The 26,538-nt window shown below is 38.5% G+C and overlaps 1 pseudogene; it reads right to left on the reverse strand.

Annotated features, from left to right (window-relative positions):
• Positions 1 to 24,798: 24,798 nt before the first annotated feature.
• Positions 24,799 to 25,867, reverse strand: LOC111915626 (heat shock protein 90-5, chloroplastic-like; annotated as a pseudogene).
• Between the last annotated feature and the right edge of the window lie 671 nt (positions 25,868 to 26,538).

Here is a 26,538-nt window from a genome sequence, read left to right on the forward strand (position 1 = left end):
CTGTCCTCACAGTCCTCCGGGGAAGAGGAAGGAACACCGCCCGTTGGCATAACAGAGGAAATTGGGCGGGCAAACAACGGATCTCCCCCAGACGCTGACGAGCCCGCTGGAGGGACAGGAGGAGTAGGGGTGTTGAGACGATCTGCTCGACGAGGAGGGGGAAGACGCTCGAACAGATCCACCTCACGAAACTCCAGTTTGCCTCGATAGCGTTTACGTAGTGCCTCATCCATGGATAAGGAAGACTCAACACCTAAAGAAAAGTAGAATGAAATGCAAGTCACATGGAGGCGGTTAAGAGAAACACCAAAAGTAAAGTAAAGAGAGAAACAGGGCGAATACGACACTCACCATCAACGACGGAGTAGAACACCGCCATCTTGCCACGCCACCTCCAGGAGGGGCTCATCCCTACCCCGGACAGTATCGCTTCGGAGTAATCTTCAGCGGTTACTTGCACACTTTTCAGGTAATCGGCGACTTCTTGATTGTGAGGAAAGAGCTTGGGGACAGTATCGGCGAAAGCATTGGCACGGTAACGACCACTCCCAACCAGTTCCTGATTCACCCACAACCACTTGTCTTGCCAATTCTTGGGGGTACGCCCATCAAGAACTAGGGCATGCCCCCCTCGTCGGGCCGAAAAATTACACTTATCACCGGTAAGGCAGAATCGGAAAAAGAACTTGAAAACGAAATAGTCGGGAACATACCCATTGGCTCTACAGATCATCTTGAAGGCAACCACTTTGTTGACAGCGTTAGGGGTCAACATCTGAAGACTATAGCCATCCTTCTGAAGAACCTCCTTTTGGAAATCTGTCAAAGGCAATCGTATGCCAGCATCTAGGGTTTTTAGGAAAACCCCAATTTTTCCAGGGGGGAGAAGAAATACTAGAGCCAGCAGAGGGAAATTCCACACCTTCTAAGGAGGATAAGCCATACATGACCTCCAATTTTCGGTACTCGGCAGAAGAAGGGACGATCCCAGGAAGATTGGCCATGAGAGGGAAAGAAGAATGAACACGAAGAGAAAAGAAGAACAGAGGAAGCAAAAGAAACTGTACAAAGACCCTCTTAAAGAAGAAGAAGAGGCGGGACATTTAAATGACTGATGTGATGATGTAACTGCCAACAGTCAGACGCAGTCACGTCACCATTAAAAACGGAGCGGCGGGTAAAGAAAAACGAGCACACGTCATTCAGTTAAGTCCAGAACGCCGTAACTAGCGCTGCAACGCTACGGCTACTAGACTGGGGGACTTGATGGCGTGCCTAAGGCAGCACAGCAGAGTTGCATCCAAGCCCTAGAACCGGGCACACCAGCCAGATCCAGCCCAGCAGGCTCAACGCCCGCTGGCGCCCCCGGGAGCGGAACGCCCAGGCGAAAGGCTCGCGCCCGCCAAGTGATGCTCTTCGCTCCAAAACAAAAGTATGGCCAGGAGACAAACAGTGGGATCAGAGCATTACCGTCAGAGCCAATGAGAGCGCTCTGGCAGCTGAAGGCGCATGACCCTCCAATCAGCTCCTCTGATCCTGTCTCCCCAAAAAAGCGATCATGTCTGGTACGGACCAGACAGGGGCACTAGGTATAAAAGGACGCATTCTCATACTAGCGAGGTAAGCTCCCCAACCGATCTAGAGAGAACAAACACAAACCCTAAAGCCATCTAACTTGACCGTCGGAGCGTTCTCCCGGGAACTCCTCCCGGGAAGCGGTTGACGGCCCTTGTTCTTTGTGATCTTGCAGTTACAACCAGGCAACCAAGAAGGTCCCATCCCAGGGTCAGAAGCGAGGTCTCATCAAGAGCAAGCTTCCATCATAAGGAATCATTATTACAAGAGGAATCACAACAACTTGATTTGTTCTACTAGCTAAAAACACAAGTATCAATAGAAATTGATATGAATTTGGGAAGAGAAAAAACACATTTTTTCTACAAATATCTTATTTCAGAAAAAAAAACGCAATAAATATTTATCAATTTAAACAAAAACAATCATCTTTTTAAACTGGAATACAAATTCGGACTCTCAGGAATCACATCATGGCATACAACTATCAGGGAAAAACGATTTAAGAGAAAACTGATTTAAGTGAAGAGGCTTACTGGAGGGTGTTGTCGGTGGCGGAGGACGACGATGGATGGAGTGGCAGCGATGGCGGAGTGGCAACACTGGCGGAGAACAGTGTTGGCCGGAGGTGGTTCAAGTCTTGTTGTATGGAAGCAGAGAGAATAAGAAAGGTCTTGATGGGTAGTAGGGAAAAATGAGCGACGACAACACTACAACTAGAGACGACAACGGCGGAAGGATAAAGTCGACAAAAAGATAGAGTTGTGGTGAAGCATTGAGGGTAGAAGAAGTGAAAATGGTGCGTCAATGATAAGGACAGGAGCAAGCTGGGAATAAGTTTTATTCATATACATTTTGAAATCTTATTTAGACCTATGTTTTTTTAAGATTCATATGCAAAAAAAAAAAATGCTTGAACAAAACTGTTTGAATCTTTATTGCCTTTAAAAAAAACCATTAAAAGGCTAACAAACACTCCCTTAATAATATATTCATATATAAGAAGCCTTAAAAACGGGAAATCAATAACCCTCTCTTGTCCTAAAAGGATATGTTACTGCAAAAATGATAGAACAAAACAGAACAAACATTTTAAGACTAAGTTATTAACTCACTCTTAAATTTACCAATTTGTTAAATTTTTCAAAACCAGTTCATCCTCAAACTCAAATTTCAACATCTCTTTTTTTGGGGGGTAAATTACACCGATCAACCTTGTACATGTGTCAAATGCACGTTTACTCCCTATTTTCAAAAATAAACTCGGACTATCCCTCATATCGTTAAAATGTACATGTTTCGGCCCTCGCAGACATAACATGACTATCTTTCCCTTTCCCTTTTATTTTCGCTTTTATTTTTTTAATTTATCTAATATTTTTTGCTAATTATAATTTTTAGAAAGTGGGACTTCCCATTAAATTGCTTCCAAACCCTCCGACCATCAACTACCTCCGTTCACCAACCACCTCGCCCAACACAAAAATTCATCTCCAAAATAAAAAAATAAACATGAAATTAAACCCAAAAAAACCAAGTCCTTACCCTAGATCTACAAACCGGTTAAACAAAGAAAGGAGACGAGGGATATTGTAGTCGGATACGAATGTCATGAAACTTGCAATTCCGATTGTTTTCTCCCCAAAACTCGTTTAAAAAAACCCAAAAATCGTTTCAGTGAGGAGAGTTTGACGTGATCTATTCAAATGTTGTTCTTCTTCCACCAAAGGTCGTCGTTCCCCTCCCTCTCCTTCTTCATCTTGCAACCCCAGGCAGTGGCGATCTGTCATATGATGGTGTAGATATGAGAAAATGGTGCGAAGATGGTGGTCTTCTAGTTCTCTCTAAGACAATGGTACGAAGACGATGATGGTTTTCTGGCGAACAGGTTGTGATGATGGCTCACAGTTAGCGATCGATGGGTTCAAGTGGTGATGTCCACATTAGAAGTGGCTTCAAATGTTTAAGGAGAGAGAGAGAGAGAGAGATGATGGGAATAGCCGTCGGTTGGAGTACCTGTCGGTGGTGGTTTACGCATTGTTCCCGAGTTCTACTTAAGGAGAGAAATGGGAGTATACGGAGGGAAAGTGAGGCGTACCTAAGGAAAATCGTGTTCCCGAGTTTCATTAATGGAATGAAAGTGAGGGGAGGAAAAGGATTTTGAAGCCATATTTTCCTTCCAAATTGAGCGGATTTGGGAAGAAAGTGAGGGGAAGGAAAATTTTAAGTTTTATTTTATTTTTCCTCCTAACTTGGGAATAGAAAAACTTAAAATTTTCCTTTCATTTCCTTCGAACTCGGGAACACGAAATAATAAATATTTTCCTTCACCTCCCTTTCTTTCTAGCAAAATTTTCCTTCCTTTCCTTTAATGAATTTACAAAAATAAATAAATAAATAAATAAATAAATCGGGAACAAGGCGTTAGGAATTCTTGAAAGAGGTTAGAGAAGGAGGAGGAAAGGGGACAATGAGGTGGGTTGGAAGGTGGATAGTGGGCCTTATTTTTCTTTTTTAAAATAATAATAATAATAATAATAATAACATAAAATTTATTGGAAAAATAAATACACAAGGGGCATCATAGTAATTTCAGATTTGAAATGGACTAAAATTGCAACAAAATCATTTATTAGGGACGAAGCATGCAACTTTTATTAACACTAAAGACAGTCCGAATTAATTTTTGAAAATAAAGACTAAACCTATATTTTAATACGTATACAAGGCACAATCCATGTACTTTACCCTTTTTTTAATTAAAAAGTTTTCTTTAAACATATTCAAAGGAATAAAACCAATACACATTACACTAAGTTGGGATTCCGTCCATTTTTTTTATTAAAAATCATTCTCGATTGTTTACGCTTAAGTTTAACGACGACCGTTGTGATTAGTGACTACCTCCATTCGTGTACATAGACTATAGAGAGAGTAATATACATTTATTTTGTTAAAAGAATATAGTCATATTTAAATAAAAATTCAGTGCCATATTTTAATTACATCAGAAATCATATTAGTTCGTGGTTAAACCAAAAATGTGAAAGTTAAACTTGAATACTCTCTCGAGAAAATAATTTGTTATAATTAATATGAACCATTTTAAAATCAAATTTCTTATGGTTGTTTTTTCTAGGAGGGATGAAATATCAAATTTGAAAACCTTTGGGTGTTAAAATCTGTACTTCATAGAGTAGAGGGGTGAATTTGTAAAAGATGGCCAAAAGATCCTTTGATTTTTATATAATGAACGTTTCATTTGAAATACAAAAGCTGGCTGCGCCTAGCAGTCAAGCCTGACCCGAGCCATCCGGTGCGCCCTAAAATCCAAACAAAAAACTTCACGAGCCGCGGCCGACCCAGCTGACTGCAAAGTGCAAACTTAAATTCCCCACCCCAAGTGGTGACGTGCCATGGTGGCATATTGATTTTTCAATTCATCCGCAAAAGTAACAATTGCTTTTCTAACTATAATTTCCAACATTTAATCGAATAAATTCATAATATTTAAACAGAATAAGTTTATATGTATATACAAATGTATCATGATTCATAAAAAAAGATCATAAAGTTGAAAAAACTAAATACATAATCTAATATTAATTGACGTGCTCTCATGTAACTACATAAAGTATACAACCACCCATCACCAAACATGCAACTCTAAGTAGGGATGTTAAAAACCTCCATGAGACCCCACTCCCCACTCCCGTGGGACCCCGATATCATATGAGACTAAATTTAGAAAAAAAAAAAAAATCGGGAGCATGCGTGGGGATGGGGGCAGAATTAAACCCCGTTTATTTTCGGGACCAGGGTCGGGAGTCAGTATTTCCGTCCCGTACTCCCGCGGGGGACCCGGTTGTACATTTATGTAAAAAAAATATTTAATATAAAATACATATACAAAATAGATTTTCTAATTTTAGGTTTATGTTAGATTTCACTTTCCCGTTTCCAATTAATGGATATTGAAGATGTAGTGAATTGATCATATATTTTTGGACATGTAAATATTTTATATTTGTAATGTTGGATTTGTCGTATTTTATACTTGCAAGATTGTTGGAATTGTCGTTTTGTAATGTTGGATTTTTAATTTTTTAGTTTCTAAAAGATTAGGTTTTAAGCTTTTAAAGTTATTAAAAATAGTATTTTTAGACTAAAACAAAGCAATTTTTTAGAAAAAAATTGAATTTTAAGCCTATAAATCGGGGGAACGGGGGTGGGACCGGGGCAATGGAGGTAACCGGGGGCGGGACCGGGGGCTATGTAAACGGGGATCCGGGGGCGGGGGCAACAAATGATTTTGGGGGTGGAGGCGGGGGCAGCTATTTCCGCTCCCATTTGGTCCCATTGACATCCCTAACTCTAAGATTACATCTTAAACATACAAATACTAACGCGAGACACATCGGCTTACGTCGATCCCTCCATGCTTTGTACGTCGAGCCCTTGTAAGCTACTTAGTGCTTCGAGCTAGCAAGTAGCAACAAACATATACCCCTCAATACATCGTCGAGCTGGTAATATACAAATACGAGATACCAAACAACTAACATATATCCCTCAGTATGTTGAGCCGATAATACGTACATACTAGACACTAAACAAGCTAGTACTACCAACATACATTCTGCAAGTACATACGATCTAAAGCAAAAGACATATAACGTCAATATTATGTAGTGAGAAACTCACCTCAAACCGCAACGTAGATCTCCGCAAGCAACTCCGTGAATCCAACAAGGATCAAAATACATCACAACCATCATATAATAACAATTTAGAGTATTATTAGCTATCCTTTAGTCCTCATTATATATGTATGTATGTATGTATGTATGTATGTATGTATGTATATATATATATATGTGTGTGTATGTGTGTATATATATATATATATATATATATTAGTTATTTCGTTTATTTTCTCAGAATGTATCCCAAAACAACAGTGTGTTCGAGAACACTTTACCCCCCCCCCCCTTTCTAAAACCTGTCAATTTTGTCTTATTATTCCATATCACGAAAGTTCACATTATACCTTTCCAAAGACACATTACATTTGTTCGTACAATTTTTTCTACTATTTAGTATTATTTTTTGAAAACAACATGTCATAGTAGCTCAATCTTGACAGGTCAGTGAAAATTACATTTTTTTTTCACCCTAGTTAGAATCATTTTCACACTTAGGTCAAAACTAAAAAATAAATTTGACTCACATTTTGAACTTTGGGTATTGGTTTCAGTTGCAAATGATATTCCATGAATTTATTATGATTTTAAAAAAAAATGTGACAAAACAATGGATTTCTACATAAAACCAAGACTTTGTATTTGGGTGGTCAAAACCACAACACAAAGTATAATACTCAAAAGAGAAAAACAAATAAACTGGGGTTTTAGGTTTTCTCCATTGATTACAAGCAAGACTAGATAAAAAGAATAAGCACCACCCACTGCCACCCATGCATGGTGGCCAGTGGTTGCCATGGTTGGCATCCATGGCGGCCAATGGTGGTGATGGTGATTAACTAGAAATCGAACCAATAAAAAGAAGAAAGATTTAAGAAACCTACCTCAAATCAATAATCACATAATTCTCCTCCCTTACTCTTGGTTGTCTTCCTCCTGCCATTCTCCATTCTTAATCTCCTATTTCCTCTCTACCTTTTTTTATTTCTTTTGGTTGCAACCCCACACAACGCACACACACACAATACGTACACAACAAAACCTAGGTTTTTAGGCTTCTAGGGGCTTAAAGATGTGTTGAAAAAAAATTTAGATGAGGGCTCGTGCGAAAGGGGAAGGGCCGGTCATGGCCTCCATTTTGTCAAAATCATGGTCCAGTTTCAGATTTTACAGTTTAACCTTCAACTATGCCATAACGACATAAATCGCCCTCAAGACAATTTTCTTTGCATCATAAAGTTTCTTAGTTGTCAACTTCAACCCTTTTCTGTAAAAATGATTACAAAATCTTATAGTACTCAATTCTTAATTATTTCGATTAAAACAAATACTTCTAATTTATTAGTATTATTATTAGGTATTCTTATTATTTTATTTATTTTGTACATTTGATCAATTAAAGTCTCTCTCTCAATATTAAAATAAAAACAAGGAATTAAATAATTAAAATATGAAAATATTAACATACCTGAAAAACAAGATGTTACAATCATACCTGGTGTCACACCCCCAAACCAGATGGCGGAAACGTTTGGGGGTGGAGCGATGATCACAGTATCACAATAATTGTATACATTGAAACACAAGTACATAAACAACCATCATATCATATGATTATATTAGTTACATGACCTAAATGTTACTTAGTATCAAAATTCATTACAAGGTGCGCAAGTGTCTTACAGAAGCGGGTTGTATGCCCCTTCTTGTAGCAGTTGGTGCACTACATTTCTCGACAAGGCCTGTGGTGGTGGAAGTTGCATTTATTGCATTTTGGTAGATTCCATGCGTATCGACTGGGAGGCATTGGAGTAGTTGGAACAACAACAGGAATGGTAGCAGCGTGGACTGCCACTGTTTGCTGTTTCTTTGAGAGCTCTTGCGAAGATCGGCCCGTTCACTTGTTCCATAATTTCTTTTCACTGCCACTCTACTTAGGCTATTCGGGAATGGCTGTTACGGAGTCTTGGTGATCTCCGTGATCCACTAGCATCTGTGCGAGACACTTGGCACTGTCAAATGTAAGTGGATTGGCAGCTAGGACATTTCCTTGAGTCGGGGGTGTCAATCCCTAGATTTATCTTTCCACCCTCTTGCTCTCTATGGTGACCATCCCAGGACACAGAAGAGCCAAGTCACTGAACCTAGCATTGTAATCAGCGATATCGGATCCCTTCATCTTCAGACTCCAAAGCTCCTGCTCTAGTTTTTGCACCTTGCCCCTATGGCAGTATTCTCATAACATTAGTTCTTTCAAAGCATCCAAACTCATAGCATTTGCTACCGGGAGAGCCAGGGACTTGACTTGGCTGTTCACCAAGTCAGGGCTTTGTCTGTGAAAGTACATGTATCAAATTTCACCTTGCTAGACTCGGGGCACGCACAGATTTCGAATATTGATTTGGTCTTCACGAACCAACGCGTTAAGGCAATGAAACCTCTAGTGCCATCGAAGGACTTAGGTTTAGCGTTCGTGAAGTCCTTATAGGAACAGTCCCTAGGGTGTCCACGACTATCTCCGTGGTTAGAATGGTTGGCATCACTACCCACCCTACTAGTGCCACTTGCATTGATCTGTGACACGGAGGCAGCCACGGCGACAGTTGCTGCTGCTTGGAAGACAACATGATCATACCGAGGAGGTGGTGGCGGTGGTGGATTCGATGGTGAGTTGTTCTTTCTGTTGGACTTCTTTGGAGGAATCTTTCTCTATAATGATTTAAGAGAAAATGATGATAGGCCCTCTATAATGGTCATGAGTCAGGTGATATTGAAAAATGTATATCTTATCCTGACATTTATAGTGTTCTATTAAGCAATTTACATTGGAAGTCTACTAATACAAGTAAACAATCGCCATGAAATTTATAGCAACACTTGGAATGAATTTGTATGATGTGATTTGTGTTTGATCCCCCTATAATCACATAGTGTACACAAATTATATATAACTAAAACTAAATAGGCCTTCAATTAACTGATCCTACTCCAAGTCTACAACCAAACAAGGAACAAGAAATAAAGTTAAATCACCTATTCTAAGTCTTAAATTTTTTATTTATACATAACTCATATGTATAAACTTAGCAATTATAGATCTATCAGCAAGAGTTCTTTGTTTTCACGTGTTTGATTCTAGTGTTATAGTGCTATAAAATACTCCTATAGTATTTTAATTGTATGTTCGGTTCTATTGTTTCCTTTGTATAGAGTTTAGTAAGTTTTAGACTTGTTGCAACACCAAAATCACTCCCAAACGCATGTTGGTTGTATCTCGAACAAATATAGTTGATCAGGCTATATTTATCCTAGATATGATTACATAACTATCCAGGTTTAACCGTAGTGTCCAACATCTAAATACTTTTGTTTTGTTCTTCTTGTGATACTGTTTCTAGTATGTATGTATGTTTGTATACTTCCTATAAAATACTTAGATTTTAAAAGTATACTTTTAGTTTAGAGCGTTTTGGCCTCATAGTGTTTATAGTTGTATATCTTGTAAGGTTTGATATACTTGGTTCACTATAAACAATGCTCTGATACCAATCTGTCACACCCCCAAACCGGAACGGCGGAAACGTACGGGGGCGGAGGACGTCATGTACAGTATCACAACAACTGTATAATAGCAATCAAAGCAAACATAACCATTACATTGATAAAGTAAAGTATTTACATCTGTTCGATACATAGTTTGTATGACATCAAAAGTGTATAACAGAAGTATAGAGATGCAACTCTAAAAGCTCCGTCTTCTCAAAAAATCTATGAGTGTACCTGTCTACCGGTTCCTTGAGAATACAAATGGTTTTGAAAGTGTATCAATATTTAAGTTGGTGAGTTCATAAGTATGTTTTTGAGATGAAAAGCTTGTCCTTGTTCCTTGAAAATGTTATAGTGTACCTCTAGAAAATCCAATATTTTCTTTAGTAATGAAAAGTAGTCTTAGGCATTAAGACCAAAATGTATGCTTGTTAATGTATTTTGTAATAGTATATGAAGTCTTATTAATGAATACAACCATATCATGTATGTTTTCCTAAATTTGTATGTCATACTAGTGTACTTTATACTATGAAAGTAATGTATCGTAGTAGTGTTTGTATGAAAACCTTTTTATGAATGCTTGGATACCACCAGCTGTAGTGTATAATAGTGTACTGTTTGTATGAAAACCTTTGTATGTATGCTTGGATACTACCAGCTGTAATGTATAGTAGGGTACTCTGTGAAAACCTTTGTATGTATGCCTCGATACCACTAGTTATAATGTATAGTAGTGTACTCTAGTTTTATTAATTAAAATAAAACCATTGAAGTAGTGTTAATCCCATAAACAAATATTTTAGTTAATATTGTTGTGAGTTTCATATAACCATGCTAAATTGACTAGTGGACTCTACGACGTTCTTCAGACGTCGGAATATTATGACGTTTGTCTCCCCAGGCTTGTCGGCCTAACTGTAGCTAACAGTTTAGGTGTGGGGTTGTCAATCCCATATAGATCTATACACAAAGTCACGCTCTCCCTCCAGGAGACTCTGGCTATAATTTATAGGACTTAGACCTGTACCCTAATGGGTACAATTGAAGTAGTGTCTCACAACCCTGTATTTACTAGTTTACGTGTAGTGTAGTAGTGTTTTCTTGTACTTGAAACCGTATGTATCACCTTGTAGTAGTGTACTTTGTAATGTAAAATAATTATACTTAAATAATTATTTAGTAGTGTGTCTTTGAATCATTGTAATAGAGTAGTGTTCCATAAACTATATTTGTTTTAGTTTATATTCTTGTTTCTGTATATATAGCGTTCTCGAACTTGTAAAATTGTGTAGTGCCTTCCAAACTATACCTATTATAGTTTAAATGTATGTTCTTGTTCTGTGAATTGTACTTAACAAAGTAGTGTAGTGGTTCACAAACTATACCAATTATAGTTTAAATGTAATGTTCTGTAATGTATTGAAAACCTTTGCAAATTAACTGTATGTATAAAGTAGTAGTCAGAAACTTGTGATAAACACCCTTTTGCTCGACATGTTACAAAAGGGTTAAAAATATATAACCATATATTTTTATAAAATGTAGTGATAAATCGGTTTAAATCAATTGCAAATGGTTTTGAAATCGTTGAATATTAACACAAGAATCCTTGTGTTTTACTTGTATCCCCCCTAAAAATATTGAAAAATAGTTAAAACGTAGGGGTATGAACTTACCTCTAGTGCATGTTAGAGTCTGGATACCGGAACTATAGAGATGATCATCGGGCTAGCATATGTGGAGTGAACGGTATCCTAATATTATTTAAAGATGTAATCATATTTAAATTAGCGAGATAATTAATTAAAGTGTTAGACAACAGTTAATTTATGTAAGGAATTTCTCACAATAATTACCGAGAATTGTATGAAGTATTGATGAGGGTTTTCAGTCTAGCATCCACCGAAATCCTTTGATTTCAGTCTTACAACCTCAACTGAGAACCAGGTTCTCGGTCTAAAGGTGTTCTTGGTCAGGAATGAGTTCTCGGTCAAAGGGGTTTTCGGCCAGCTTGAAGATTTGAAGATTGTTCTTGGTGTTCTTGGTGAAAATTATGAAGATTTGAAGGATTTTTCTTGAAGATATGAAGATCCTTGTATGATACTTGAGAGAAAAATGGGAGTGTTTTCGAGTCAAGAAGTGAGAAAATGACTTATTTTTTCGGGAAAAAATATATATAACGGTTGGGTTTTCGGCTGGAAAGACGTTTTCTGTCCGAAGGGTTTGCGATCCGAGGGTTTTCGGCCGAAGAGGGTTTTCGGTCCGAGGGTTTTCAGCCAAAGAGGGAAAAACCTTGATTTTTAAGTGTATTTTATTCCAAATACTTATATAAATAAAATAAACATTATTTATATAATTTAAATAATATCCTAACCCTTATGAACTTAATGAAATAAATAAAACTTGAAATTTTATTTAAAATGTTTGACTTTTATTGACTAGAAAAATAACGGGTTGTTACAAAAAATAGTTCCACTGATCCGAGCTCAATTGTTTCCTGATATTACATGTCGTTTTAAAAGTCAACATAAATTTGATGAGTTCATAAGAGTTCAGTTGTAGAAAAATCCAATATTTTTCCTTGTGTAAAAATTATATCATTGTAAAATGTTTTGTATTTGTACGCCTTCAGCGTAAAAGAAGAATGTATGTGTGTAGTAAGTATTCAAAAGCATTTATAAAATGAAAGTTCCTATAACTTCTAAACTTACACTACTAGAAAAACAGCCTTTTACGACGCGCAATTAATGACACGCGCTAATAGAGGATACGCATTTGTGCGTGCCCTAAAAATCGATGTCAGTTTTCCAAAATTTAAAGGATAGAAGACACACATTTGTGCGTGCCGTACAATTAGTGTCAAACAAAACAAAATTAAAAACACGGAGGGTGCTTATTTTAAGTGTGTGTCGTCTACAAATGTCGCTTTATATATTTTTTTTTAACTAAACACGCGTTTTTAAAGAGGGTTCTGAAATTCTAAAATTTTGAATACCCCGCTTCTCACTCTGATCCTATGGGTCGCCTTATCTCTCGCACAGAGCCATTCTCTCCCTCCTCTCTCTCTCTCTCTCTAACCCTAGACACAACCACTGGCCATTCACGTTCCTTCTTCCCCGCCGCTATATTCTTCTTGCTCCATATAATAAAATCGGCGACCAAACAATCAGGCTCACTTCTTATTTTGCTTCTCCGTCTCCCACAAAAACCCTAGTTTCTATCACCACTTCTTTTTCCTCACGGACGATCTCATCTAAACCTCATTTTTCCGTTCTCTTCTTATAATTCTTAAACCCCGCTTCAATGAACTAGGGATGCGGACCTCACCAAATCCTTCATAGAACCGGCGATTGGGGATCTGCAACTCTTCACGTTGACAACGCCCTACTGCAACTTACGGTGGGGCCCAATGGTGAAGCAATTACATAACATGGTTGACTACTCTGGAGTCCTCACTTTTTCTGTGTGGGAAGAGGGTAAGAGGATGTCGAGGTGGAAGATTTTCAAAAGTCAAGGCTGAAGAAGGAGAAAAAGATTCAACGGTATGTATTTACTTTCGTATTCATCTTCTTCCTATCTATCTTCCCGTAAATACAAAATTAATCCCACTATTAAATTAGTGAATTGGGGGTTAGGGTTTGGAGTGATTTGTGGAGAAGATGAGATTGGGTAGTCTTCTTCCTATCTATCATCTTCCTCTGCATATAAATCCACCCCTCATCGTCATCTAAACACAAATTAACCTTCATACTTCTTCACTCAGAAGTGTTCAGAAACAAGCTCAAAGCCTCAACACAAGATCCCCATGATGTCCATATCTCGATCCAACCTGCTTCTGAGCCTTCTGCTTTCTCTTTCTTTTACTACAATATTCGCAGAAACACATAACTATGTGTTCAAAGTACGCCCTTATATTATACATAGTGTACCATAATCATCATATACATTTTTTGTGCAACTAATGTTCATGTTAATTTCAACAGTTATGCAAGATGGTATTACATCTTTTCTTTTACTTAGCCCTTGTGATGCGTCTTAGACAACATGAGGAAACTGTAATGAAAGATGGTATGACATCTTTTCTTTTACTTAACTCAATCTTTAATTTCTATTTCAGTGAATATTTATGCTTTCTGCATCTATCTATACTTTGGGTTGGTTTCTTTTTTGTGTTATGTTGCTGTTTGTTGGAATTTGAAATTCCCTTATTTAAGGTTCTACTGAGTTTTCCTCCTGTTGCTGTTTGTTGGGAATTATGATGTTGATATTTACCTTTTCTACCCTCAAATTTCAGGTACGTGATTACATCCATGTTGTAAATTTAGCAGATGGACACACTGTTGCTTTGAAGAAACTCTCGGACCCTAAAATAGGTGTGTATCTCTTTCTGATTGCAGATGACATTTTTTAGTTTTGGAAATTTTGTTCTGTTTGACATTAAATCAAACCATTATCTTTTTTTAGGCTGTGAAGTCTACAACTTAGGAACGGGTAAAGGCACATCTGTGTTGGAGATGGTAGCAGCTTTTGAAAAGGCATCTGGAAAGGTATTACAATTACAATCTTGAAAATATGTTATCTAGTTTCTATCCAATGTTGATAAAGAAAATCTACTTGTATTTAGTTGTTTATTTTAATAAAATTTACCCAATTATAGCAATCTCATCCAAATCCCAACAATTTTCACTGCTATAATAATAATAAAACCGAAAGTAGAATGGTATAGATAACAGGGTAGATTTTGAATGATGAGTAGAAAGGCTAACATGTAATGTTTGTGTTTCTCCAGCGAATTCCTGTTGTGACAGCTAGGCGTCGACCTGGCAATGCTGAGGTGGTATATGCTGAGGTGGTAAAAACCTTACACTAGCTTCTGGGAATCTTAAAACTGCAAGATCAAGTGAAAATTTTACAAATTAATTATAATTTTCAGAAACGGGTGTAAGGTTTGTTAATTTATAATCTAAATACTATTACTAAATGGGCTCTATAGCACAAAGCAGCCAGTTCTTAATCAAGCAGTGTGACAACCCAAGTTGTTCCGTTACATTTCCCCGTTACCGTTAACTGAATATTCCAGTTTACAAAAGTTCCGTTAATTAGAGTTCGTCAATTTAATATACATTCCATTTGTTTATATTTAATATGCCGTTAAGTCGTGACAAAAGGGAATAAAAACACATAACACCCATTTCCATTAAATTGGAAAAAGTTAGTTTTTATTATTACGACCACTAAATCGGGTGCGACCAAAAGCCCCGTATAACGACAGTATTGGGTAGAATTCCACTGAGCTCCAACTCCCACCCATATATAAAGGGGAGTAAACCCCATTTGGAGGCTTTTCACACTCTCTCTCTAGACCCGTTTTTGCCCCGAATCCGCAACCAAACGCTTCCAAAACGTCAGTCCGCTTACCCTAGCTTATTCTAAACATATTGATTTGTTTTTATAGCTTAAAATTCGGACTTAGAAGCTATTGAAAAGGAGTTTACGGCCTAAGCTCCTCCTTAGGCCGTAAACACCTTAAATGAGGCCAAAATGACCCCAAAATGTCCCTAAAGGCTTGGAAATAAATTAGGGATTTAGCCTAGGAGTGTTTAAACATTAAAACACATGATTTTAGGGGGTAAAAGAGAGTTTATGGCCCAGGCATATGCCAAGGCCGTAAACACCTCATAAATATGTCAAAAAGCCCCAAAAATACTCCCAAACCATGCCTGGTACGCCTAGGCATGTACCAGGGCCGTAAACACCCCTAAACACACCTAAATGATAGTTTTTAATCCCCCAAATGGCCTCACACTTCATTATAAATTACTAGCAAGGTATTAGGGGCTTGAAACTTCACAAAACTCAAGGAATGAGAGTTTACGGTCGTAAACTCCCTTAGGAGTTGTCCCTAGGCCGTAAACTCCAATATGATGCCCTTAAAGACCTTAAACTCACTCATGCCTTTTGGAATTGGACCTAGAAAAATCCCACTATCAAGTTAGAAGCCTTAAAACACACTAGATACCCTCACCATGAGTTTACGGCCGTAAACTCATGGTGAGTAGTCCCTGGGCCGTAAACTAAGCTTTGGGGAGTTTACTCTCGGAGAGTAAACCCCATTCCTAAGCCATACGCACCTTTAGATGCTACCCGGGACACCCAAACACTTATCCAAAGTGTTTTCCGCTCCTTTGAGTGAGTGTATTTGTTTAATTAGTATTAAATATACTAATTGTATGTGAACATATGTTATCATATGTTAAATAGGTCATTGAGTGTGTTCGAGTCCTTACGTGACACCGAACGCCCAAACGGCACCTTCGTCGGACCTACTTACACCAGGTGAGTTCATACCCCTGAATGAACCTTTTAAATGTTTTTACATGTTTTATAGGGGGGGGGGGAATACAAGTTAAACATGCCAGTTATCTTATCAATCACATGTGACTAATAACCCGCATGTACCAGATTTTACCACACTGAACACTGTTTTTGCCGAGTAGGACGCTATAATGGTTTTTCAATCGTTTTAAAACTCTCACTTATACTGTTTTATCTAAATTCATTTTAAACTGGTTTATGAAAGATTTCCAAAGTTTTTCAAACATATTTTACAAAAGAATACAAATTATGATTTTTCCCCGAGTATAAAGGCTTTTCCTCAAAGTTCCCTTTTACGACGTATATTCTTACTTGTTAGTTACCGCTGCTTCGTTTTCACTTATTATAAACTCCTACTTGATAACTCTTTCTCTTCGTGATACGCTTATACCTGTTGTTGCCTCTATTTCGCTTATGCTTGTAGTCACTTATACTTGTTAGACGCTTTTACTTCACCAGTTGTCGTTTCCACTTCGTGATACACTTATACTTGATACGCTTATACTTCACGATTCGGTTGTTCCATGATGTACGAATGCACACCACGATGATACGTCTCCACTTATTACACACTCAGTCGTAGTTAGATGTATGTCTGTGCTTATATAGATACATATAAGTAACGATTGAAAGACTTAGGAAGGCTCGTCCGCCCTATTTGGTTCATTAGTTATATACTATGTATATGAGTACGGACATACAAGAATTCTCTAGTCAGTTCAGTTAAGAGTCTCTACCTCTAGTCTACACTTACATTAGAAACACACTACCTACTGTTTGGAAGTCTCTACCTCTAGTACAACACTTACATTAGAAACCCACTCCCCTCTAGAAACCCACTATCCTCTATTTGGGATGCATCTTCGGGACGCGGCCTTCTCCGTCGTCTAGTTGGTAACAGAGTCTCCTGTAGGGAGAGCGGACATTGTGTGTATAGGTCTATACGGGATTGACACCCCCGCACCCTGACTGCTAGCTACAGTCCACGACCCACCAAGACAAGGGGTGAAAAATGTCATATTTTTAGACGCTTGTAGGGCGTCTGGTCCTCTAGTCAGTATGGTTACGAGTATCCTGGGTTACCTTATAATTCATGGCCTTGAGGTAATGGTATTTCGCCAGCAATTTACACTGTATGCTGATAACACTTTTTCAGAGTCACACTGTTTTGACCTTGCCAGAGGTATCTTTCATTTGATACTGTCTGCGGTCTGTAGTCTCTGTTTTGACCTTGCAAGATGTACCTTTCATTTGGTATCGTCTACGGTCTGTAGCCTCTGTTTTGACCTTGCAAGATGTACCTTTCATTTGGTATCATATGCGGTCTGTATTCACTGTTTTAGACCTTACCAGCTGTACCCTTCATTTGGTACCTTCTGGGGTCTGTGTCTCCATTTGATAGACGGAACCAGGCGTATTGTTCATTCGATACTTTCCTGGAGTCTATGATTCCTTTGCCTTAGTCAGCAGTCCTCACTGCTGAGGCATATGTTATTTCCCTGTCGCCTGTTGCTTTCTTTAGTAATCTAATTCAGTATTTTGATAATGATAGCAAGTTAGGGAAAACTACTTTTTACCACATAACACTGACCATCCTTGGTAGAAGGCTGCTTCATTAAAGAAAATATAGGATTTTCTGGAAAGAACTCTAATACACTGTAAACACTTAAACTACTACTTTATAAAGTTATTTGAATGAAATGTCACTAAATACTTATGAACTCACCAACATTTGTAAAAATGCTGATACTCGCTTTTCAAATAACTTGTATTCTCAGGTCAGCAATTAGACAGGTACACCCCCGGAGCTGTTGATGAAGATGGCTTAGTACCTTGTTGGGCTTATTATATTTTCTTGTATACTTGATACATTGTAATGTAACCATGTAAAATTATTACTATTAATGCAATGTTTTGTTGTACTTTGATTACTATATGCATGTGTTGTGATACTTGATATGACGTCATCCACCCCAGAACGTTTCCGCCGTTCCGGTTTTGGGGTGTGACAGATTGGTATCAGAGCATTGTTTATAGTGAGCTAAGTATATCAATTCATAAAAGATATATAGCCTATATATACAATGGGATAAAACACTCTGACCAAGAATTATACTTTAAAATATAACCATATTTTACCAAAGTATAATAGCATCCAGAATCTAAACTCTCGAACACAAGTATCACAAGAACAACAAGAATAAAAGTCTTCGGATGTTGAGCATTACCGTTAAACCTGGGCAGTTATGTAATCGTAAGCTGGGATAAATGTAACCTGATCAACTACATTTATCCGAGATGCGATGAACATGTGCTTGGGAGTGATAGTGTGTACAACAGGTCTGAAACTTACCAACTAGGATTGCTAGATCCAAACATAAAGTTAAAATACTATAGGAGTATTTTAGAATGCTAAAAGATTCACACTAATCCCAGAATGATACTCAGAAGATAAGAAACAAACAAGAATTAAAATACCATAGGGGTATTTTAGGAAACATAAACAACCTTGCGTGAATAACTAAAAGATCCTTATTGATATACCTACAACTACAGAGAGTGTACTCCCAAGGTTATATATGATAAGGATCCCATAGGCTAAGAATGTGTGGTTTCGCTCTACTTCCTTTTCCTTGTTTGGATGTGGATTCCGAGTAGTATCACATATTCGAAGGCCTATCGGATCTAAGTTATATATGATTTGTATACCCTGTGTATTCGTAGCAGGACTCGATATGGATCATACAGTGAAATGTTAATAATCTCTTAGGATTCTTTAGACATTTCCATTCTCGCGCGAACCCTGTAGACAACCCTATCCACTCCAGTGCTTGGCGGTTGAGTTGATTCAGACCCAGAGGAGGTTCATTTAGAAGATTTCCTATTCGGAAATGATTGAACTGGGTTGAGACTATTGAAATTCACCGAGTGCCTATATCTTTTAGGGACATCGGTGAGAAATTCGCCTAAACTTCCGAGATTCCAGTCATCCATTATGAAGTGATGACACCCACTGTCGGATCCGGAAGTGAGGTAAAGTAGAAATTCAATATGTCCATACGAGAAAAGAACCCTAGGAAACTACTCGAAGGAAACCCACGCCGATTCCAGTCAAAGATACGAGGCAGACCGAGGGAGCCTGTACATGGAACCCGGGAAGTGTCTTTTCCTCGTGTTTGTCACACTAACACACCCATAAAATAATACAATTTAGTGAGTTAGTGATTACACTACTCACGCTATGTGTTAGGTAAATCGTCGTTTCCCGTTGCCAGATACACGATTAGGGCGGATCCCCGCACCTTTATTGAGAGTGTTTAGCCATGAGCTTTTATGAGCCTCTCTTTCCGCAGTTTCGTTCCGAACCGTTCTCAAATCTCTCCAGGCCGGAGAGTGAAGCCTTTCCCAGTATAAAGGTAACTTAGTAGGAACGACTCACACCTTATAGCCTTTTTCCGATACTCATACACCTACCTTGATTAACAGGACTACATCATAGGGATGTAGGTTGACACTCAGACAACCAGTACCCGCGGCACGGGAAAAGTTTATACCTAATACGTTCAGGACAGAAATGTCCAGAGTTAGCCATCGTCTCTCATCACCTTGTATTCCTTTCCGTGTAGGAAAACCATACCACCGAAGAAGCGCAACCAGTCCACGAGCAAGAAACCCACTCTTTTATTCGATGAAGCTACGTTCCAAGCTGCAGTCTCCGCAGCCGTAGCAGCTGTCATGGCTCACCTGAATGCTAACAACGCCAATGTTAGCAAGGTGCCTATCGGGATTTTCGACCCTGGCAATGGACAGCAGCAACCAACACTTCCATACCCGGTCACCCAAGAACCTCAACCGAACCCACTAAAGAGAAAATTCAAGGTTGAAGAGGGAAGTACCTCGACTCAAGGACCTTCTGAAGGGCAACGAGCTGAGACAGTTAAGACTCCTGTCAATCCTTCCCTCCCGACGTCAAGAAGACCATACCTAGGAGACCTCCCCCACTGCAGCAAGTGCAGCTACCATCATCATGGTGCCTGTCGGGAACTCTATTGTGCTAGGTGCAACATGAAGGGGCATACTGATTGTGTATGTAGAACTCCGGTGGAGCGTATTGCATCAATCACTAATGTGACGACCAATCCAGTTTGTCGTCTATGTGGTGAGATTGGACACTTCAAAAGGGACTGCTCAACTGAAGGAAACAACAAAGACACAAAAGGAGCCTGACTCTACCGCTTAGGGAAAAGCGACGAGGAACTCGTTGGATTTTGGTACGTCTTTCGATCTCAGATAACTAAACTAAAAACAATAAAAGACTAATTCAAATGTAAATTTTTCCCAGTAAGGCGAAAGTCGCAACACTGTTTTAAAATTTTAAAAAAAAATTCATTAGGTAAAACTATAATGGCTAAACATATACGTCACGACCATGTATAGTTAAGATGGACAGACCTAGAGTGAGTGAATGCCGCCTCATTTCCTGTTCCTCGTTTGGTTGTGGATTTAGGGCGGGGTCGCTCAGTCAACAGTCCTCCCCACCTTAAATATACATGATTAGTATATGTGAGCCGATTATAGGAATTCCTTGTGAGAATCCATTCATAAAAAGGTACTCTATTCAGGAACACTTAGGACTCTCTATAGTTCCGCGTCGACTCTATCGGTCCAAGTATCCATGATAGTGATACATATGACAAAACCCGAGATGCCTAGAACTTGTGTGCCTGCTCGGCACATGACTCTGTCGATCTTCGTTATATATATCATGTCAGAGTGTGCCAACTTCGACGACTCTATTGATCATGGTTCGATTTCGTGCAACCATGTGTACATTCTTAGTGCTGTGTAAAAAGAACTTTCTCCGTAGCCATGTTGGCAAATAAAGGTTCTCCCGAACCTAAACCTAACACAAATAATCAAACCTAATGCGATCCGTCAATCGTCCCTCTTATCTCAAACCTTCCGAAGTACCCAAGAGAGGGTACCGCGCGCCGTTGACCGACCCCTCGTAGTCAGATGGAAACCGAAGTAAACGACACTGCAGATACTCTAAGAAGACGACCACCAACCGAAGCGTACTCCTTAGATTCCCCCGGGAGACCCTTCGCACCTCGCACATCAGGTTCGTGAACCCAGAGAACAGAACTCATGAGACTGACCACTATAACTAGGTATAGGCATAAAGGTGGCATATAATTGAGAGCAAAAAGATCTAAGGTGTGTGTTTCCTCCCTATTCCCTGTTCCTCGTTGGGTTGTGGGTTTGGGGTGGAGTCGCACAGCTGAACATCCTGCCGACCTCAATTGTATACTGCCTGCATACACCAAGTATTGGTGGTTAGGCTAAGTATGAGCTCTACCACGAACCTCATAGCAAGGCCCTTCACCCTATTCCATAAAATAGGAGCCGGAGTCAAGAGAATCACTACGGGTTGAACTATTAAAGTTCCGAGTGAGGAGACTCTATACTCACTAGATTTGACCTAGACCGAGAAAACTCATAACCTTCGGAAGAGTAGTTGCAGTATATGCTCGCACTACTCAGGCACTTCGTCCACCCTGTTATTTACCAGTAGTGCCTATCATCCTCCACCCTCTTGCATGGAGGAAGTCGTCGTCGCCCTATAGACGATAAAATACATTCTCCGAAGTGAACACTAGGATACCGAGAACCACAGGATAACCTTTGCAGCCAAGAATACGGGATCTAAGTGCGAATATAGCAACGTTAGACCTCGTGACCCAGATCCCGAAGAGGTTATAGACTTGACACCAGCCTTGGTGTTAGTCGAAGGGTTATGCAGGAACATGCGCTTTCCGCACTAGAACAAACCAAAGTCTTGGAAAATCCTTGGACTATTAGGTGTTCCACGAATACTGTCTCACGCGGAGATAGTAGAACCACCTCCCGAGATAGTCCAATGCTCGTCTGGAGAAACCCTATCTCCCCGACCCTCAGAGTTTCCGCATCTCAAGAGCCTTTAGTGCAGATTCATTGCTTGAGATAGACACTCTACAGCACACAGATAACCATAGTCACGCAACCCACTCAACGATCTAGAAAGTCTCTATCAGCCAGTTGACAGGAAACGCGAGACCAAAGACCACACGAGCATTCTAAGAACCAACCTGAAGGACTACACACACACAGTACGAGTGAGAACGTTAGGAACTTTGAATGGCGATCACGCCAGTGATGATCTTGCCATAAAAGTACACTATGTTCTAAGTGCTGAAAAGCTCTACCCTTCCGAGAGCTTAGGACCGTACGAGGATTCTCATGGAGACTTGGTCCAACCCTTTTCAGGCCGCCACTACCTTCGGATATATCACAAGATTCACACCCGATCGATCCACTTCTTAGACTTGATTTGTGATTTCCCGACATCACTCTATGTGCCTCACACATCTTGATAGAATCCATTGAGAACCCTAACCTCGTAGATACACCAGTCGGAACCCACTAGCTACACGAGACTGAATCCTCATCCCGTACGTAAAGGTCTGTTGGAATGACAAACACAGACTAGAGTTCACTTGGGAATGCGAGGACAACCGTATAGGAAGTACTCTCTTACCTCTGCTTGGCCATTCATACCTACTTCCTTGTCTAGACCTGAATTTCGGGACGAAATTCCCTCTAACGGGGGGATGATGTGACAACCCAAGTTGTTCCGTTACATTTCCCCGTTACCGTTAACGGAATATTCCAGTTTACAAAAGTTCCGTTAATTAGAGGTCGTCAATTTAATAAACATTCCATTTGTTTATATTTAATATGCTGTTAAGTCGTGATAAAAGGGAATAAAAACACATAACACCCATTTCCATTAAATTGGAAAAAGTTAGTTTTTATTATTACGACCACTAAATCGGGTGCGACCAAAAGCCCCGTATAACGGCAGTATTGGGTAGAATTCTACTGAGCTCCAACTCCCACCCATATATAAAGGGGAGTAAACCCCATTTGGAGGTTTTTCACACTCTCTCTCTATACTCTCTCCCTAGACCCGTTTTCGCCCCGAATCCGCAACCAAACGCTTCCAAATCGTAAGTCCGCTTACCCTAGCTTATTCTAAACATATTGATTTGTGTTTATAGCTTAAAATTCGGACTTAGATGCTATTGAAAAGGAGTTTACGGCCTAAGCTCCTCCTTAGGCCGTAAACACCTTAAATGAGGCCAAAATGACCCCAAAATGTCCCTAAAGGCTTGGAAATAAATTAGGGATTTAGCCTAGGAGTGTTTAAACATTAAAACACATGATTTTAGGGGGTAAAAGAGAGTTTACGGCCCAGGCATATGCCAAGGCCGTAAACACCTCATAAATATGTCAAAAAGCCCCAAAAACACTCCCAAACCACCCTTGGACTTAATACATAAATTAGGGGCTTATCATTTCGGGTTTAAACCATTTAAACACATCAAAATGGAGGGACAAAAGGATTTTACGGCCCAGGCATGTACCAGGGCCGTAAACACCCCTAAACACACCCAAATGATAGTTTTTAATCCCCCAAATGGCCTCACACTTCATTATAAATTACTAGCAAAGTATTAGGGGATTGAAACTTCAAAAAACTCAAGGAATGAGAGTTTACGGCCGTAAACTCCCTTAGGAGTTGTCCCTAGGCCGTAAACTCCAATATGATGCCCTTAAAGACCTTAAACTCACTCATGCCTTTTGGAATTGGACCTAGAAAAATCCCACTATCAAGTTAGAAGCCTTAAAACACACTAGATACCCTCACCATGAGTTTATGGCCGTAAACTCATGGTGAGTAGTCCCTGGGCCGTAAACTAAGCTTTGGGGAGCTTACTCTCGGAGAGTAAACCCCATTCCTAAGCCATACGCACCTTTAGACGCTACCCGAGATACCCAAACACTTATCCAAAGTGTTTTCCGCTCCTTTGAGTGAGTATATTTGTTTAATTAGTATTAAATATACTAATTGTATGTGAACATATGTTATCATATGTTAAATAGGTCATTGAGTGTGTTCGAGTCCTTACGTGACACCGAACGCCCAAACGGCACCTTCGTCGGACCTACTTACACCAGGTGAGTTCATACCCCTGAATGAACCTTTTAAATGTTTTTATAGATAGATCATCTTTCAAGTGCTAATTTTGCAAATAACCTATATTGAGTATTGGTTAAAAGAAAAAAATAAATAATAATAACTACATGAAATAATGAACTTTTCAAAAATTCTCATTCCATTATAATATCTTTGTGACTTAATGTTTTGGAACTTGATTGCTTACTGATAGTTGTTTGATTCTGGTGTTCTATTTTTCAGAGAAACTGGATGACTAGCTAATCCAAAGGCTTCCATTTACGGATTAGTCGCCTCTTCCTCTTTAAGAAAATTAGGGCTTTCATCAAGAAACCTTCAATTGTAGTCTATGACTCAATATTTAAGGGTCCTAATCAGGTATTTTGTTTTCCCAAAACATGAAAATTTGTAAAGTGAGGCTAAGAGCCACTTGGTATAAAAAAATACATCTTTTTCTACTGCAGTGCCAGAGAGTGTAAAAAACAACTGACCCTTTCAGTTATTTAGCTATAATTGGATGACATGGAAAGTTTATCACTAAACCCTAAACTGACCCTCAACTGTTCTTGATTTCTCTTGCCATGTGAAAATCAGGAAAGAAACAAATTGTGAGTAGTTTTTCACTAAACCCTGAACTCTACTTTGCTCAGTGAACTCGTATTTGTCATTATCCTATACAAAACAAAATAAAATATTAATTGAATTTGAAATAAATAAAATAAAGCAAAAAGATTGAACTTTGTAAGAGTTAAACGACCTTCAAAAAGAGTGTTATTTCTGTTCCTCTACGAATCTGTTTTTCAGGATCAGTTTCTTATCTAATTACTTATGAACTACTTTCAGGTGCTGCTTCCCAAATGTATTGCTTGTCTGACCTTGGACTCTTGGTGGGAATAATCACCTGTTTTTATAAAATATTTAGAATCATTTTTAATTGACAAATTAAGAAATGAAGAAAATGGGAAAAGGGTATTAAGGACCTTTTCAGCAACCAGAAAAGACGAATAGAACCCAACACCAAATTGACCAATCAAACTGTTATCATTTCCAAGATCCTTGTTATCCTAAACAAAAAGATTCAACATTTTATAAAATTAACCGATTAATGTAATGTAGTACATATTTGCTAATGATTTATATGAAAGAAAGTAAAGTACCACTTTGAGAAATGGTTCCAAGGCAGTCTATTAGTTCTTCTTTGGTAATTCCAATACCAGTGACTCTACAATAAGGGTAAAAAAAGGTTTATAAATCTCTTGTAGAGTTGTATTTTATGAGGAAAGATTCAAGAATGAAGAAAAGTAAGTAATCTTACGATATTGTGATTGTCCCTTTTTCTGGATCAGGTTTAATTTGGATTTCAAGCTCACCAGCATCTCCAAGTAATGAGGGATCTGTTACACTTAAGAATATCAGCTTATCAAGAGCATCACTTGCATTACTAAAAGAAAGTTTTTTGTTAGAACTTTTGTTTTTAAAAATGATAAAAGATGGAAATCAAGCATGAAACATGTAGATTGTAGAGATGTTTTTACCTCACAAGCTCCCTAATGAAAATTTCTTTGTGGCTGTACAAACTATGAACTATCTGATTCATTAAACGAGAAATCAAGCATGAAAGTCATCGATGCTAAAGTACCTAGAAAAATGCATACTGTTGGTGCAAATCTTTGGGCAACAGGTACCGTTCAAGTTATACTCCCATTTTACTAGTCTGTTACTGGTTTCAATGCTAAATTACCTAGAAAAATGCATACTATTTTTCACATCAATCATTACTCTTGTGTGCATATAATAAATCATCTTGTTTATAGTATAGGAAGTGAAAAGTATTTTGGGAGTTTGTAGGACATATGCATAATAATACTGACTTCAAATTTGATTGCTAATTTTAAACTGTTACTACTGTATAGGTATATATTCACAGCTGATCCTAAAGGAAGATTGAAGCTTTGGAAGATATGCAAATCTTTTCGTATCTGGGAAGTTCTTAATTTACTAAATCATTTTCTTAATTTCAAAATTTCTTGAAATACAATAATATTTTATTTTAATTTACTAAATCATTTTCTTGATTTCAAGATTTCTTTTCTCTTTCCCAATATTATTTTGAAGATAGGTATGATTTGGTGAAGTTAATTAAGCTGATTAAGAAAGCTAGACTCTATGTTCATCTCAGAGTTGGTCCTTATGCTTATGCTGAATGGAATTTAAGTTAATTAATTTTTTTTATTTTACAGAAATAGTAAAATCTTTACTTGCAATTTTTAACAATTT

The sequence above is a fragment of the Lactuca sativa genome, chromosome 5 (genome assembly GCF_002870075.4).
Source record: "Lactuca sativa cultivar Salinas chromosome 5, Lsat_Salinas_v11, whole genome shotgun sequence".
In the NCBI taxonomy this organism is placed as follows: Eukaryota; Viridiplantae; Streptophyta; class Magnoliopsida; order Asterales; family Asteraceae; genus Lactuca; species Lactuca sativa.